General features: G+C 38.3%; 1 non-coding gene across 1 annotated transcript; it reads left to right on the top strand.

Moving 5' to 3' along the window:
- The first annotated feature begins 6,186 nt into the window (after positions 1-6,186).
- LOC112719347 (small nucleolar RNA R71) lies at positions 6,187-6,294 on the top strand. Its single transcript, XR_003161651.1, has one exon. It is a non-coding gene; the product is annotated as a small nucleolar RNA R71 (small nucleolar RNA).
- Positions 6,295-18,907: the final 12,613 nt, after the last annotated feature.

Here is an 18,907-nt window from a genome sequence, read left to right as displayed (position 1 = left end):
CCAATGCAATTGAGCAATAATTAATCATACTAGCATTCCAATACTTGTATGCACATGCTAAACTCTTCTTTAATTCCTTGTTTGTTTATGATCATGATACTTTACTGCATTTAAGCTTTACAAAACTCAAGTTGGTAGTCATAATGCATGGTAACATGTTACAAATCAATATTCAAGCTATGCTTATTCATACTACACATGCATACAGAGAATATAAAGACAATCATGCAAAGTAAAGTGTTGGAAACAAAGGAGAGGAAAAGGAACTTTACAACCTTGTAGTCCATGTTCTCTATTGTTGTCATTTTCCTCTTACTCTTCCCTTTCCCTTGCTAAACTCAGAATGTTTGCTCATCCTCAAGCAACAATCAGAACAATGGCTATGGGGCTAAGATGGATCATGAATGTCTTATACAATGAAATGTTAGTAGCACATGTGTTTTAAGCAAGCAAAATTAAAGATAACAATCAAGGCATAAGAGACAGAGACATTTTAATTGCATATATAAGGAGGTGTGCACAATACATTGCATAAAAGATAAGTGGCACACCAAACTTAGTGTGACACTTTCACTTGGAATCAATGCAAGTGTCTAGTAAAGATTGGAAGCAAATTTTGTTGCATAGCAACACCAAACTTAGAATGCAATCATATGTCAATTTTATTTAAAACAGAACTAAATGAAACTGTTGTATGTTAAAGACAATCACCAAACCAAGAATCTTGTCATGAATAAAGCTCTCTTGGTGATGTATTAACAAATACAGTTAATAAAAGAAAGCATTAAAAACACGTAAATGAATAAAGAGGAAACTAAATTGTTAAACTAAAAGAGAAAAATAAAATTGCAGAGGCATTATGATTATGCAGACAAGTAGTGTTGCTTAAATGAATTTCCTAGAAAATAAGTGGCACACCAAACTTAGAATCTTAGTGTGACACTTTCATTTTTGAATTGATGCAATCATCCAAAAAGATTAAAAACAATTTGTTGCAAGGCAACACCAAACTTAGAATGTAACCACATGCCTATTTATTGAATTTAAACAAAGCAAAGGGAGGAGATATTACCTACGGTTGGGTTACCTCCGAACAAGGGCTCTTTTAGTGTCATTAGCTTGACATGTTGTTCTTTACTTTCTTCCTCTTCTTCCAGTTTGTTAAGAGGAATGACCTCAAGGGAGAAGAGGTTTCAACTATTGTCCCCTTTCTTGGTTTCCTCTCAGCAAGCTTCCTTGTGAAATTGGCTTGATTGATCTTGCTTGCTGGATCAGGGGGAGGATTGTTTGCAGTTGACATTCTCTTGAATGTTGTCCTTGGTATCTTGGTCACAATCCTCTTCTTGGTGCTTCTGTTAATTGCCTTCACTTCTTAGATGTCAAGACATGGTTGCTGTGTGATTATTGGAGTGATTTCTTCATTAAGAGCCTCTTGAATTGGTGGTTCCATGAGCTCTTCCTTCATGTGCCTCTCTGTTTCCCTTGAGTTTGGACGTTCTTGATTGTCCTCCTCACTAGTTTGTTCTTCCACTTCCTCTTTTACACTCAACATTTGCTTTAATAGCTCTTTCATGGAGGAGGTTTGTTGATCTTCCCAAGCTTTCTTCATCTCCTCTTCATATCTTTCAATTAGTGTTGAGCATCTTTGGTCCAGGGGATTTTGAGGAGGTTGTAAGTGTTCAGGTTCTCTTGTCATCTCAAGTGCAGTTTCAGGTTCAAATATTTCCACCATCTCTTTTTTCATTGAAATTTCACTTGACACAGAGGCTTCCTCATCTTGCTTTTCCACTTCCTCACCCACAAATTTGTCTTCATCCTCACTGTTTGATGGTTCTAAGATTCCCTTTGTTTGCTCTAAGGGCCCATTCATCTTCTTGAGGATGATTTCTTTCCAGGATTGGGGTTGTGTGTATTTTTCCACGAGTTTTCTATGTATTTCAATGGCTTGAAGGTAATCCTCATCTGTTGGTTCAAGAGATGAAGGTTGAGAGAGATTTTGGTGACATGGATGTGTTGTGGTAAAGTTGTATTGAGGGGTGTAGAATGAGTTGTGTGATTGATGGGGTGACTTGTATGAATTTTGGAGGAAACTTTGTGTTGAGGCATAATCAAGTGATGAAGAGCTTTCAAATGAGAAACTGGGAAGTGAGGGTGGATGCTCTTTCATTCTTTGGTGATACTCCCAGCCATCATTAGAATAATAACTTGAGTCATTTTGTGGTGGTGGGAAGTATCCCATATGATTCTCTTGCTCATCTTGTGTCTATGAAGCAAATCTCCATGAATTAGAGTGCTCAGAATTGGTATTTTCTTGGTGATATTCCCAGCCATCATTAGAGATTGGTGATGGTGGGTAATATCCCATTAAAATTTGTTTAATCATAAGATGAGTTGAACTCCATTTGAATTTTGGAAAACACAACACCAAGGAAAATTGAAATTACTCATATCAGAGATGAGAATTTCTTAGTGAGGCAAAAACACAAACACTTTGGTTTCAACTTTAAAACAGAGAACAAAAAAAGAAAATGCTTGATCTAGACTTCTCACTCACTTAATCATTGTTGATCTAATCAATCCCCGGCAACGGCGCCAAAAACTTGATGTGTGGAAAACGATCCAACACAAAACTCACCGGAAAGTGTACCGGGTCGCATCAAGTAGTAATAACTCACAAGAGTGAGGTCGATCCCACAGGGATTGATGGATCAAGCAACTTTAGTGGGTGATTAGCTTAGTCAAGCAAACATTGAAGTGATTTGTGTGAAATTGTAGCCAACAGAAAGTAAATGGCAGTGAATTTAAAGTTGCAGAATGTAATTTGGCAAGTAACTTAAAGAGCAAGAAATGTAAGTTGCAGAAACTTAAATGACAAGAAATGTAAATTGCATCAAATGTAAAGGGGGTTGGGTGCTGGAAATTAAAGAGACAATGAAACAAGCAATCAAGGAGATCTTGAGAACAAGTAACAGGAAGCTTAAAGTGCAGGAAAATTTAAATCAAGCTCACAGCAACTCAAATGTAAATTTCAGAAAGGGAAACTTGCAGGAAATTAAAATCACACGAAAGTAAATTGAAAGCAATGACAACAGAAAGCAATGGGAACCAAAGATCAAAAGCAAACTCAATGTAGATTGAATTTTAACTTGCAGCAAAAGGAAATTATAGCAAATCTCAAACAGGAAAGTAAAATTACTTGAAGAATTAAAAACAAAAAATGACTGGTGCTAAATTGCAACAATTAAAAGAATGTTGAAGATCTCAGGGGTGGAGGAGACTAGAAAACAAGTCTAGATCTCAAGTCCTTCCTTGATCCAACAAGAGAAAAGTTGCAGAGAATTAAAATAGAGATTGCCGAAGAAGTAAAGAGAGCCTTGAGTCAAATCACAATTCACTGGAATTATGCAAACAAGCAGAACAAAGAGAAATCTCAAAGGGAGAATGAAACAGAATTCCTTCAATTCTCCACCCAAGATTCAAAATAGAAAATGAAAACTAAGAGAGAGAGCTTTCTAATGGAGCTGCCCTCCAATATTCTCTAATGGGGGCTCCCTACAAAGATGAAAATGATGCATTTATATAGGCTTTACAAAGTGAAAATGAAATTAAAACAAATTACAATTAAAATGAAAATCCTAATCTAATTGATCCTTGTGCCTTTGAGTGATGATAATGGGCTTAGCTTGCTTTGGATTTGAGGAAGAGTGGTCTAGATGGCCTTGGTTCAATTGGTGAAGAGTTGAGATCAAAAGGAATTTTAATTAAATTTTGGCCCATGGGTGTTGCTCCCAAGAGGATGCTCAGCTCACAAATTGAGCTGAGCATTGAGGCCTTGTGCGCACGTCTTGCGCGCGTCTTGCTTCCCTGGACCGTGTCTTGTGTTTGAGTGCTACACCAAGTATAGCGCTCTGCTCACTAAGTGAGCTGAGCATTGGCTCTTCCAAGGGAAGGTCCTTGGTTCGAAACCCATGGGAAACATGCACTACCCATTTCTTTGGTTGCCTTGCTTCCTTGCTTCCTCAAGGTGTGGGGTTCGAACCTTGGGGGATGCATTTGGGGAGCAATTTTTCTTGCATTTTCTTGAAGAGAGCACAACAATGCTCACCAAGTGAGCGCTGTGCTCTCCAAGTGAGCGCTATTAGAAGCGCCTCTTTGCCTTGGAGTGAGGCTCCCTCTTCGAATCTTGGTGGTTGCACTTTGGTCTATTTTTTCTTGTTTTTGGCCCATAAAGATGCATTTCACTCGTGCCTCAATTTCATGCCAAATATGGATTGCCATACATCGTTGGAAAGCTCTGAATGTCAGCTTTCCAACGCAACTGGAAGCACATCAATCGGACATCTGTAGCTCAAGTTATAGCCCTTGGAAGGAGGCATGGTCATGTTGTAAGCGCCTAGATTTTAACTTAGCCAAAATTTTGCTTCCAAGTTGAAAATGCATCAGGATGATGCTCAGCTCACTAAGTGAGCGCAGCATTGTATGCTGATTGCCTTTTTTTTCTTTAATTTGGTCATGGGCTACGCTTTTAAAAGCGTGGCCTAAGCCTCCAAAGTGTGCTCCAACTTCAAAGTGTTTTCCAAAGCTCTTTTTTTCTCCTTTTTAGCTTAATTTGTGCTTCTTTGCTTCTTTTTCTTCTTATTTCCTACAAGATTTATAAAATTAAAAGATCAAAAAAATATACCATTTAAGCACAAAAGCATTCAATATTTAAGCACAAATCATCTATTTCTTGTATGAAAAAGCATAGAAAAACATGACATGGTGACATGTCATCAGCTAGGAAGGGTCTTCCAAGGATGATGGATTCATCCTTATCCTTCCCAGTGTCTAGGATTATGAAATCAGCAGGGATGTAAAGGCCTTTGACCTTTACTAGCACGTCCTCTGCCTGTCCATAAGCCTTTTTCATAGATTTATCTACCATCTCTAACGAGAATTTGGCAGCCTGTACTTCAAAGATTCCCAATTTCTCCATTACAGAGAGTGACATTAAGTTTATGCCTGATCCCAGGTCACATAGAGCCTTCTCAAAGGTCATGGTGCCTATGTTACAGGGAATTAGGAATTTACGAGGATCCTATTTCTTTTGAGATAATGTCTGTCTAACCAAGTGATTCAGTTCATTAGTGAGCAAGGGGGTTCATCCATCCAAGTCTCATTACCAAATAACTTGGCATTCAGCTTCATGATTGCTCCAAGGTACTTAGAAACTTGCTCTTCAGTAATATCTTCATCCTCTTCAGAGGAGGAATATTCATTAGAGCTCATGAATGGCAGAAGTAGGTTCATTGGAATCTCTATGGTCTCTAGACGAGCCTCAGATTCCTTAGGTTCCTCAAATGGGAACTTCTTTTTGTCTAGAGGATGTCCCAGGAGGTCTTCCTCACTGGGATTCACATCCTCCTTCCCATCTCTAGGTTCGGCCACACCAAGCAAGGTTATGGCCTTTCACTCTCTTTTTGGATTCTCTTCTGTATTGCTTGGGAGAGTACTAGGAGGAGTTTCAGTGACTCTTTTACTCAGCTGGCCCACTTGATCCTCCAAATTTCTAATGGAGGACCTTGTTTCATTCATGAAACTGAGAGTGGCCTTAGATAGATCAGAGACTATATTTGCTAAGCTAGAAGGGCTCTGCTCAGAATTCTCTGTCTATTGCTGAGAGGATGATGGAAAAGGCTTGCTATTGTTGAACCTATTTCCTCCACCATTATTAAAGCCTTGTGGCTTTTGTTAATCCTTCCATGAGAAATTTGGATGATTTCTCCATGAGGGATTATAGGTGTTTCCATAGGCTTCACCCATGTAATTCACCTTTGCCATTGCAGGGTTCTCAGGATCATAAGCTTCTTCCTCAAAAGATGCTTCTTTAGTACTGTTGGATGCATTTTACAAACCATTCAGACTCTAAGAAATCAAATTGACTTGTTGAGTCAATATTTTGTTCTGAGCCAATATGGCATTCAGAGCATCAATTTCAAGAACCCCCTTCCTCTGAGGCGTCTCATTACTCATAGGATTCCTTTCAGAAGTGTACATGAAATGGTTATTTGCAACCTTGTCAATGAGTTCCTGAGCTTCTGTAGGTATTTTCTTTAGGTGAATGGATTCACCTGCAAAATGGTCCAATGACATCTTAGACAATTCAGATAGACCATCATAGAATATATCCAGGATGGTCCATTCTGAAAGCATGTCAGAAGGACACTTTTTGGTTAGTTGCTTGTATCTCTCCCAAGCTTCATAGAAGGATTCACCTTCTTTCTATCTGAAGGTTTGAACATCCACTCTAAGCTTGCTAAGCTTTTGAGGAGGAAAAAACTTGGCTAAGAAGGCCGTGACCAGCTTATCCCAAGAGTTCAGGCTATCTCTAGGTTGAGAGTACAACCATACTCTAACTTTGTCTCTTACAGCAAAAGGGAAAAGCATAAGCCTGTAGACCTCGAGATCAAATCCATTGGTCTTAACAGTATCACAGATCTGCAAGAATTTAGTTAAGAACTGAAAAGGATCTTCTGATGGAAGTCCATGAAACTTGCAATTTTGTTGCATTAGAGAAACTAATTGAGGCTTTAGCTGAAAGTTGTTTGCTCCAATGGTAGGAATTGAGATACTTCTTCCATGGAAGTTGGAATTTGGTGCAGTAAAGTCACCAAGCATATTCCTTGCACCTCCACCATTGTTATTGGGTTCGCCCATCTCTACTTCTTTTTCAAAAATTTCAGTAAAGTCCTCTTCAGAGTGTTGTGTTTTAGCTTCTCTTAGCTTCTTCTTCAGAGTTTTTTCAGGTTCAGGATATGCTTCAACAAGAATGTCATTGTCCTTGCTCCTGCTCATATGAAAAAGAAGAGAACAGAAAAGAAAAGGAATCCTCGATGTCATAGTATATAGATTCATTTATGTAAGTAGAAGAAGAAAAGAATAGAAGAAGGAGAAGAGAAAAATTCGAACACAGAGAGGAAGAGAGGGTTCGAATTTTAATATGAAGAAAAGTGTTAGTAAATGAATAAATAAATAGAAGGAGATGAGAGAGAGAGAGAGAGAGAGAGAGAGAGAGAGAGAAAATTCAAATTTTAATTAAGAGAAAAGAAAAATATTTTTGTTTTTATTTTAATTATTAGTTAAAATTCGAAAATTAAGAGAAGAGGTAAAATAAAATTAAAATTTGAAACAATTAGTTAATTAAAAAAAGAATTTTTGAAAAAGAGGAAGGTGATTTCCGAAAATTAGAGAGAGAAAAATAGTTAGGTGGTTTTGAAAAAGATAGGAAATAGTAAAACAAACAAAAAGTCAATTAGTTAGTTGAAAAAGATTTGAAATTCAATTTTGAAAAGATTTTTGAAATCAATTTTGAAAAAGATATGATTTGAAAAATATATGTTTAAAAAGATATGATTGAGAAGATATGGTTGAAAAATATTTGAAAAGGAAATTAAAAAGATTTGATTTTTAAAATTAAAATTGATTACTTGACTAACAAGAAACTAAAAAATATGATTCTAGGATTTAAAGATTGAACCTTTCTTAACAAGAAAATAACAAACTTCAAATTTTTGAATCAATCACATTAATTGTTAGTAAAATTTTCGAAAATTATGAAGTAAAATTAAGAAAAAGATTTTGAAAATCAATTTTTAAAATTTTTGAAAATAATAAAAAAATGAAAAAGATTTGATTTTTCAAAAAGATTTTGAAAAGATAAATTTTTAAAATTGAAATCTTGACTTGACTAATAAGAAACAACTTATTTTAAAAAAATTTTACTAAGTCATCCTAAAGATTTCAAAATTTATGAGTAAAATAAGGAAAATATATTTTTTTATTTTTGAATTTTAATGAGGAAAGAGAAAAACAACTAAATGACTCAAGACATAAAAATTTTGGATTAAAACAATTGATACATGCAAGAACACTATGAATGCCAAGATGAACACCAAGAACACTTTGAAGATCATGATGAACATCAAGAACTTATTTTTGAAAGATTTTTAAGAAAAGAAAACACGCAAGACACCAAATTTAGAGATTTTTCATGTTTAGACACTATGAATTAAAAAATGCATATGAAAGACAACAAAAGACATAAAACAAGAAAATATGAAGATCAAACAAGAAGACTTATCAAGAATAACTTAAAGATCATGAAGAACACATGCATGAATTTTTTTCGAAATTCTTTTTTGAAAATTAAAAAGATGCAATTGACACCAAACTTAAAAATTGACACTAGACTCAAACAAGAAACACAAATTATTTTTTATTTTATGAATTTTTTTATTTTTTTTGGATTATTATTTTTAGAAAAACAAAAAAGAAGAAAAATTTTTTTGAAATATTTTTGAAAACTTTTTTGAAAATAAAATAGAGATTGAAACAAAAAGAAAATTACCTAATCTGAGCAACAAGATGAACCGTCAGTTGTCCAAACTCGAACAATCCCCGGCAACGGCGCTAAAAACTTGGTGCACGAAATTGTGATACACAATGGCGCCAACTACTTGGTACGCACAATTGTAATCTCAACTCTTTTTCACAACTTCGCACAACTAACCAGCAAGTGCACTGGGTCGTCCAAGTAATAAACCTTACGTTAGTTAGGGTCGATCCCACGAAGATTGTCGGCTTGAAGCAAGCTATGGTCACTGGTGCACAAAATTGCAATCACACTTTTGCAATCCCGCACAACTAACCAGCAAGTGCACTGGGTCATCCAAGTAATACCTTACGTGAGTAAGGGTCGATCCCACGGAGATTGTCGGCTTGAAGCAAGCTATGGTTATCTTGTAACTCTTAGTCATGATATCAATAATTCTCAGGTTTAATTGTGAAAAGTGGAACAACATGAAATAAGTACTTGTTTTGCAGTAATGGAGTACAGGTTGAGGTTTTGGAGATGCTCTATCTTCTGGATCTCTGCTTTCCTACTGTCTTCTTCTTCAAGTACGCAGGGCTCCTTCCATGGCAAGCTGTATGTAGGGTTTCACCGTTGTCAATGGCTACCTCCCATCCTCTCAGTGAAAATGTTCAACGCGCTCTGTCACAGCACCGCTAATCATCTGTCGGTCCTTAATCAGGTCGGAATAGAATCCAGTGATTCTTTTGCGTCTATCACTAACGCCCAGCCTTCAGGAGTTTGAAGCTCGTCACAGTCATTCAATCCTTGAATCCTACTCAAAATACCACAGACAAGGTTTAGACTTTCCGGATTCTCTTGAATGCTGCCATCCATTCTAGCTTATACCACGAAGATTCTGATTAAGGAATCCAAGAGATATCTACTCAATCTAAGGTAGAACGGAGGTGGTTGTCAGGCACACATTCATAGGTGAGAATGATGATGAGTGTCACAGATCATCACATTCATCATGTTTAGGAACAAGTGATATCTTAGAATAAAAGCAAGCGTGATTGAGTGAAAAATAGTAGTAATTGCATTAATCCATCAACACACAGCAGAGCTCCTCACCCCCAACCATGGGGTTTAGAGACTCATGCTGTAGAAGATACAATGAAAAACGTGTAATGTGTCATGAGGTGTAGATACAATGTCAAAAGATCCTATTAATAGTGAACTAGTAAGCTAGGGTATACATAAATGAGTAAATGACGTAAAAATCCACTTCCGGGGTCCACTTAGTGTGTGCTTGGGCTGAGCATTGAAACTTTCATGTGTAGAGACTTTTTCTGGAGTTAAACGCCAGCTTTTATGCCAGTTTGGGCGTTTAACTCCAGTTTTTATGCCAGTTCTGGCGTTAAACGCTGGGAATTCTGAAGCTGATTTGCAATGCCGGTTTGAGCCATCAAATCTCGGGCAAAGTATGGATTATTATACGTTTCTAGAAAGCCCAGGATGTCTACTTTCCAACGCCGTTGAGAGCACTCCAATTGGACTTCTGTAGCTCCAGAAAATCCACTTCGAGTGCAGGGAGGTCAGAATCCAACAGCATCTGTAGTCCTTTTCAGCCTCTGAATCAGATTTTTGCTCAGGACCCTCAATTTCAGTCAGAAAATACCTGAAATCTCAGAAAAAAACACAAACTCATAGTAAAGTCCAGAAAAGTGAATTTTAACTAAAAACTAATAAAAATATAATAAAAACTAACTAAAAGTGAAATTTCTCCCATCTTTGCCTTATCCACCTCTATTCCCTTGCTTGAAATTTTGTGCCCAAGGACAATTCCTTCAATTACCATAAAGTGACATTTCTCCCAGTTTAAAACCAGGTTAGTCTCTTGGCACTTTTTCAGGACAAGTGCTAGGTGGTTAAGGCAGGAGCTGAATGAGTCTCCATATACTGAGAAGTCATCCATGAAGACTTCCAAGAATTTCTCCACCATATCGGAGAAGATGGATAGCATGCATCTCTAAAAGGTTGCAGGAGCATTACACAGACCAAAAGGTATCCTCCTGTAGGCAAACACGCCAGAAGGGCAAGTAAATGCTATTTTCTCTTGGTCTTGAGGATCTACTGCAATTTGGTTGTAACCTGAATAGCCATCCAAAAAGCAGTAATAATCATGACCAGCTAGTCTTTCTAGCATTTGGTCTATGAATGGTAAAGGAAAATGATCCTTTCTGGTGGCTGTATTAAGCCTTTTGTAGTCAATACACATACGCCACCCTATGACTGTTCTTGTAGGAACCAGTTCATTTTTTTCATTATGCACTACTGGTGGCTGAACATCTTTAAAGATGTCCTCTAGCTCTGATTCGAGACTCTCAGTCATATTGATCTCTTCCACCAAAGAGTCAATAATGTCAGCGCCCATGCAGTCATTTGATGTGTCTGGATGCTGCATAGCTTTTACAGCATTCAACTTGAACTCATCCTCATTGACTCTCAGGGTTACTTCCCCTTTTTGTACATCAATGAGAGTTCGTCCAGTTGCTAGGAAAGGTCTTCCTAGAATGAGAGTTGCACTCTTGTGCTCCTCCATTTCCAGTACTACAAAGTCAGTTGGAAAGGCGAATGGCCCAACCTTGACAATCATGTCCTCAATTATGCCTGATGGATATTTAATGGAGCCATCAGCAAGTTGGAGGCATATCCGGGTTGGTTTGACTTCTTCAGTTAACCCAAGCTTTCTGATAGTGGATGCAGGTATTAGATTGATGCTTGCTCCAAGGTCAAACAGGGCTGTCTTGGTGCAAGCACCTTCTAATGTGCATGGTATCATAAAGCTTCCTGGATCTTGAAGCTTTTCTGGTAAGCTTTTCAGAATGACTGCACTGCATTCTTCAGTGAGAAATACTTTTTCAGTTTCTCTCCAATCCTTCTTATGACTTAAGATCTCTTTCATGAACTTAGCATAAGAAGGTATTTGCTCAAGTTCCTCTGCAAATGGAATCTTTATTTCAAGCTGTATGTAGGGTTTCACTGTTGTCAATGGCTACCTCCCATCCTCTCAGTGAAAATGTTCAACGCGCTCTGTCACAGCACGGCTAATCATCTGTCGGTCCTTAATCAGGTCGGAATAGAATCCAGTGATTCTTTTGCGTCTGTCACTAACGCCCAGGCTTCAGGAGTTTGAAGCTCGTCACAGTCATTCAATCCTTGAATCCTACTCAAAATACCACAGACAAGGTTTAGACTTTCCGGATTCTCTTGAATGCTGCCATCCATTTTAGCTTATACCACGAAGATTCTGATTAAGGAATCCAAGCGATATCTACTCAATCTAAGGTAGAACGGAGGTGGTTGTCAGGCACACGTTCATAGGTGAGAATGATGATGAGTGTCACAGATCATCACATTCATCAGGTTTAGGAACAAGTGATATCTTAGAATAAAAACAAGCGTGATTGAGTGAAAAACAGTAGTAATTGCATTAATCCATCAAGACACAGTAGAGCTCCTCACCCCCAACCATGGGGTTTAGAGACTCATGCTGTAGAAGTTACAATGAGAAACGTGTAATGTGTCATGAGGTGTAGATACAATGTCAAAAGATCCTATTAATAGTGAACTAGTAACCTAGGGTATACATAAATGAGTAAATGACGTAAAAATCCACTTCCGGAGTCCACTTCGTGTGTGCTTGGGCTGAGCATTGAAGCTTTCATGTGTAGAGACTTTTTCTGGAGTTAAACGCCAGCTTTTATGCCAGTTTGGGCGTTTAACTCCAGTTTTTATGCCAGTTCCGGCGTTAAACGCTGGGAATTCTGAAGCTGATTTGCAACGCCAGTTTGGGCCATCAAATCTCGGGTAAAGTATGAACTATTATATATTGCTGGAAAGCCCAGGATGTCTACTTTCCAACGCCGTTGAGAGCGAGCCAATTGGGCTTCTCTAACTCCAGAAAATATACTTCGAGTGCAGGGAGGTCACAATCCAACAGCATCTGCAGTCCTTTTTAGCCTCTAAATCAGATTTTTGCTCAGGACCCTCAATTTCAGTCAGAAAATACCTGAAATCTCAGAAAAATACACAAACTCATAGTAAAGTTCAGAAAAGTGAATTTTAACTAAAAACTAATAAAAATATAATAAAAACTAACTAAAATATACTAAAAACATACTAAAAACAATGCCAAAAAGCGTATAAATTATCCGCTCATCAGTCACCTTGTAAATCTCAGTCAAGTGGATTAAAATGGTTATGGAGTTTTGATAATTAAAATATAAATAAACAGAAAATAAAGATAGAGATACTTATGTAATTCATTGGTAGGAATTTCAGATAAGCATATGGAGATGCGTTGTTCCTTCTGAATCTCTGCTTTCCTACTGCCTTCATCCAATCCTTCATACTCCTTTCTATGGCAAGCTGTATGTTGGGTGTCACTATTGTCAATGGCTACTTCCCATCCTCTCAGTGAAAATGGTCCTCTACGATTTCTGTACGGCTAATCAACTGTCAGATTACTCGTCTCGGATGAAAAATACCATGCACAGATATCGGATGGCTAATCAGCTGTTGGTTCTCGATCGTGTATGAATAGGATTTACTATCCTTTTGCGTTTGTCACCATGCCATACAGTCGCGAGTTTGAAGCTCGTCACACTCATCCCTTCCCAGATCCTACTCGGAATACCACAGACAAATTTTAGATTTTCCGGATCTCAAGAATGCTGCCAATGGATTCTAGTCTATACCACGAAGACTATAATCTCGGATTGAAATGCCCCATTGTCAGAGGGGAGTCGATGTGAATTGTTGATTAGAAATCCAAGAGATATATATTCTAGCTTGTCTTCATGTAGAACGTAAGTGGTTGTCAATCACGCATTCATAAGTGAGAATGGTGATGAGTGTCACATAATCATCACATTCATCATGTTCTTGTGTGCGAATGAATATCTTAGAATAAGAATAAGCATGAATTGAATAGAAAACAGTAGTACTTTGCATTAATACTCAAGGAATAGCAGAGCTCCACACCTTAATCTATGGTGTGTAGAAACTCCACCGTTGAAAATACATAAGTGATAATGGTCCAGGCATGGCCGAGAGGCCAGCCTCCAAAATGTGATCAAAGGATCAAAAGGCAATACAAAGATGATCCAGAGATATCTAATACACTAGTAAAACGTTTTATTTATACTAAACTAGTTACTTGGGTTACAAAAATGAGTAAATGATGCAGAAATCCACTTCCGGGCCCACTTGGTGTGTGCTTGGGCTAAGCATTGAAGCTTTCATGTGTAGAGGTCTCCCTTGGAGTTAAACACCAGTTTATAACTTGTTTTTGGCGTTTAATTCTGCTTTGCAACTTGTTTCTGGCGTTTAACGCAAGAATAGGGCAAAAAGCTGGCGTTAAATGCCAGTTTGCATCATCTAAACTCGGGCAAAGTATGGACTATTATATATTTCTGGAAAGTCCTGCATGTCTACTTTCCAACGCCGTTAAGAGCGCGCCATTTGAACTTCTATAGCTCCAAAAATTCCATTTCGAGTGCAGGGAGGTCAGAATCCAACAGCATCAGCAGTCCTTTGTCAGCCTCTGAATCAGATTTTTGCTCAGGTCCCTCAATTTCAGCCAGAAAATAACTGAAATCACAGAAAAACACACAAACTCATAGTAAAGTCCAGAAATGTGAATTTTGCTTAAAAAATGATAAATCACTATTTTATGGTTTATCTTATGCTCAATTGAATGGTTTTTATCAACTCTTTACTCACTTATTCATACACTTCGCATGTTTTACATTTTCCTTCCTGATTTTGTGCTATGATTGAAAACATGCTTCTTTGATCTTATATTTGATTATTATTAATCGTCTCTTATTTCCATTAGATGCCTTGATATGTGTGTTAAGTGTTTTCAGATATTATAGGGCAGGAATGGCTTGGAGGATGGAAAGGAAGCATGCAAAAGTGGAAGGAATACAAGAAGTTGAAGAAGTTGTTAAGCTGTCCAGCCTGACCTCTTCGCACTCAAATGGCTATAACTTTAGCTATAGAGGTCCAAACGACGCGGTTTCAGTTGCGTTGGAAAGCTAACGTCCGGCGCTTCGATTTGATATATATTTTATCATAGTTTCCCTAACGCTAGGCAACGCGAATGCGTGATCTACGTGGCTGCATCGTATCTGGGAATTTCAATCCGCGCGGCCGCATGGGTGACGCCTCCGCGTCACTTGCCCACGACCTGAACGTACCAGAATACGCAGGGGGCAATTTCTGGGCTATTTTTGACCCAGTTTTCGGCCCGAAAAACACAGATTAGAGGCTATAAAGTGGGGGAATGCATCCATTCATCATCATGCTTTGATAATTCATAATTTTAGGATTAGAACCTCTCTCTCTCTTAGGATTTAGGATTAGGATTTCAACTTCTTCATCATAGGTTCAATGTTCCTTTAATTTATTTTCTACTTTTATTTATCACTTTAGTTGATTATTTGATGTTTCCCAATTGGCTTATGAACTTTTCATGTTAGGATTATACATTATTGAGATATTTTCAGATCTATGATTTGTTTCTCTTACTTATGATATAAATAATTTAGATTTTTCTACCTTTTGGCTTTGGTTGATTAATTGGTGACTCTTGAGTTATCAAACTCATTATTGATTGAAAATTGGAATTCTTCAAGAATTGATTCGAGATCCAATAACTCTAACTTTTCCCAAGGAAAGACTGGGACTTGAGGATTCGAATTAATTCATTCACTTGACTTACCTTCATAGTTAGAGGTTGACAAAGTGGGAGGAAAAGGGGGAAGTGATCCTGACAAAGCTATGCAGTATCCAGACACACCAAAAGACTGCATGAAAGTGGATCTTATTGACACTCTGGTAGAAGAAGTCAATATGACTGAAAGTCTCGAATCAGAGCTAGAGGACATATTTAAAGATGTTCATCCTGATCTGGAAGGGCCAGAGGAACTAGAAGAACCTCTGAAAACTCCTCAATTAGAAGAAAAGTCCCCCAAACCAGAGCTCAAACCACTGCCACCATCCCTGAAATATGCATTTTTGGGAGAAGACAACACTTTTCCTATGATCATAAGCTCCACCTTAAAGCCACAGGAAGAGGAAGCGCTGATTCAAGTGCTAAGGACACACAAGATAGCTCTTAGATGGTCCATAAGTGATCTTAAGGGCATTAGCTCAGCCAGATGCATGCACAAGATTCCAAGAAGGGAGGTATGACAGTGGTTTATAATGAGAAAAATGAACTGGTTCCCACAAGAACAATTACAGGGTGGCGCATGTATATTGACTACAGAAGATTCAATACAGCCACCAGAAAAGATCATTTTCCTTTACCATTCATAGACCAGATGCTAGAAAGATTAGCAGGTCATGATTATTATTGCTTTTTGGAAGGCTATTCAGGCTACAACCAAATTGTAGTAGATCCCCAGGATCAAGAGAAAACAGCATTCACATACCCATCTGGAGTATTTGCCTACAGAAGGAAGCCATTTGGGCTGTGTAATGCACCTGCAACCTTTCAGAGATGCATGCTCTCTATTTTCTCTGATATGATAGAGAAATTTCTAGAAGTCTTCATGGATGACTTCTCAATATATGGAGACTCATTCAGCTCCTGTCTTGATCACCTGACACTTGTTCTAAAAAGGTGCCAAGAGACTAACCTGGTTTTGATCTGGGAAAAATGTCACTTTATGGTGACTGAAGGGATCGTCCTTGGGCACAAGATCTCAAACAGAGGAATAGAGGTGGATCAAGCTAAGGTAGAGGTAATTGAAAAATTACTACCACCTGCCAATGTTAAGGCAATCAGAAGCTTTCTGGGGCATGCAGGATTCTATAGGAGGTTTATAAAGGATTTTTCAAAAATCGCAAAACCTCTAAGTAATCTGCTAGCTGTTGACATGCCATTTATATTTGACACAGAGTGTCTGCAGGCGTTTAAGACCCTGAAAGCCAATCTGGTTACAGCACCAGTCATTTCTTTACCAAACTGGACATTACCATTCGAACTGATGTGTGATGCCAGTGATCATGCCATTGGTGCAGTATTGGGACAGAGGCATGACAAACTTCTGCATGTCATTTACTCTGCCAGCCGTGTCCTAAGTGATGCACAGAAGAATTACACAACCACAGAAAAGGAATTGCTTGTAGTGATTTATGCCATTGACAAGTTCAGATCCTATTTGGTAGGATCAAAGGTGATTGTGTACACTGACCATGCTGCTCTTAAATATCTACTCACAAAGCAGGATTCAAAACCCAGGCTCATAAGGTGTGTGCTGCTTCTGCAAGAGTTTGATATAGAAATAAGAGATAGAAAAGGGACAGAAAACCAAGTGGCAGATCACCTGTCCCGGATAGAACCAGTAGAAGGGGTGTCTCTCCCCATCACTGAGATCTCTGAAACCTTTCTGGATGAGCAACTCTTTGCCATTCAGGAAGTACCATGGTTTGCAGACATTGAAAACTATAAGGCTGCCAAATTCTCATTAGAGATGGCAGATAAATCTATGAAAAAGGCTTATGGACTAGTAGAGGACGTGCTAGTGAAGGTGGAAGGCCTTTACTTCCCTGCTGATTTCATAATCCTAGACACTAGGAGGGATGAAGATGAATCCATCATCCTTGGAAGGCCCTTCCTAGCCACAGCAAGAGCTGTGATTGATGTTGACAGAGGAGAGTTGATCCTTCATGTGAATGAAGAATGCCTTGTAGTAAAGACTCAAGGTTCTCCATCTGTAACCATGGAGAGTAAGAATGAAGAGCTTCTCCCAATACAGAGTCAAACAGAGCCCCTACATTCAAACTCTAAGTTTGGTGTTGGGAGGCCACAACCAAACTTTAAGTTTGGAGTTGAGAGATCTCAACCATACTCTAATTATCTGTAAGGCTCCATGAGAGCTCACTGTCAAGCTATTGACATTAAAGAAGTGCTTATTGGGAGGCAACCCAATTTTATTTTAATTTTATCTATATTATTTTGTTTTCTTTTAGGTTGATGATCATGTGAAGTCATAAAAATAATTACAAAAATAAAGAAGAAAATCCAAAACAGCATTGAAAACAGCACACCTTGGAGGAAGGACTTACTGGCATTTAAACGCTAGTAAGGGTAGCAAAATGGGCGTTTAAACGCCCAATCTGGCACCTTTTTGGGCGTTTAAACGCCAGAATAGGGCACCACACTGATGTTTAAACGCCAGAACAGGGCAACAAACTGGCGTTTAGATGCCAGAACAGGAAGGAAAGCTGGCGTTTAAACGCTAGAACAGGGCAGCAAACTGGCATTTAAACGCCAGAATTGCACTCTAAGGCGTTGTGAACGCCCAATTGGAGAAGGGATAAAGAATTCCTTGACCCTTCAGAATCTGTGGACCCCACAGGATCCCCACCAACCTCAACTCACTCACTCTCTTCTTCACACCTTTCTACAACACTCTTCCCCAAATACCCTTCACCAATCACCTCCATATATCCTCCCCAAATACCCTCCATCTCCTCCATTTTCTTCTTCCCCTTCTTTCTTTCTTCTTTTGCTCGAGGATGAGCAAACCTTTTAAGTTTGGTGTGGTAAAAGCATTGCTTTTTTTTTGTTTTTCCATAACCATTTATGGCACTTAAGGCCGGAGAAACCTCTAGAAAGAGGAAAGGGAAGACAAAAGCTTCCACCTCCGAGTCATGGGAGATGGAGAGATTCATCTCAAGGGCCCATAGCTCAGTAGTATAGCATTTGACTGCACAACAAGAGAGCCCACTCATGGACCTCAACAAGAGCATGAGGAATTCCCTTATCAAGAAATCCCTGAGATACCTCAAGAGATACATTTTCCTCCACACAACTATTGGAACCAATTAAGGGTGGAACACCAAGAGCACTCCATCATTCTCCATGAGATTAGAGAATATCAAAGAGCTGTGAGGGAGGAGCAACATAGGCAAGGAAGAGACATAAAGGAGCTCAAAATCACCATCGGTTCTTCAAGAGGAGGAAGACGCCACCCTCACTAAGGTGGACTCATTCCTTAATCTCTTTGTCTAATTATTTTTCTATTTTTCGGCTTTATGTTGTATGTTCTATCTATGTTTGTGTCTTCACTACATGATCATTAGTGTCTAGTGTCTGTGTCTTAAAGCTATGAATAATTCCAGGAATCTTTCACCTTTCTTAAATGAAAAATGTGCATAATTAAAAAAGAACAAGAAGTACTTGGATTTCAAAACTTATCTTGAAACTAGTTTAATTATTTTGATGTGGTCGCAATACTTTTTGCTCTCTGAATGAATGCTTGAACAGTGCATATTTTTTTATCTTGTTGTTTATGAATGTTAAAATTGTTGGCTCTTGAAAGAATGATGAACAAAGAGAAAAGTAAAAGTAACATTCAACTGGCTGAAGAAGAATTCATAGGCATAGAAGAAGGGACGTTCCCTCTCAATGGAAGTCGGAAAACAAACTCTCTCATCAGAATCAGGGGCAACAAGCTCGTAATCCTCCTCACGAGCATTGTTACCACAAATCCT

The sequence above is a fragment of the Arachis hypogaea genome, chromosome 10 (genome assembly GCF_003086295.3).
Source record: "Arachis hypogaea cultivar Tifrunner chromosome 10, arahy.Tifrunner.gnm2.J5K5, whole genome shotgun sequence".
In the NCBI taxonomy this organism is placed as follows: domain Eukaryota; kingdom Viridiplantae; phylum Streptophyta; class Magnoliopsida; order Fabales; family Fabaceae; genus Arachis; species Arachis hypogaea.
This window is presented reverse-complemented; position numbering and strand designations above follow the sequence as displayed.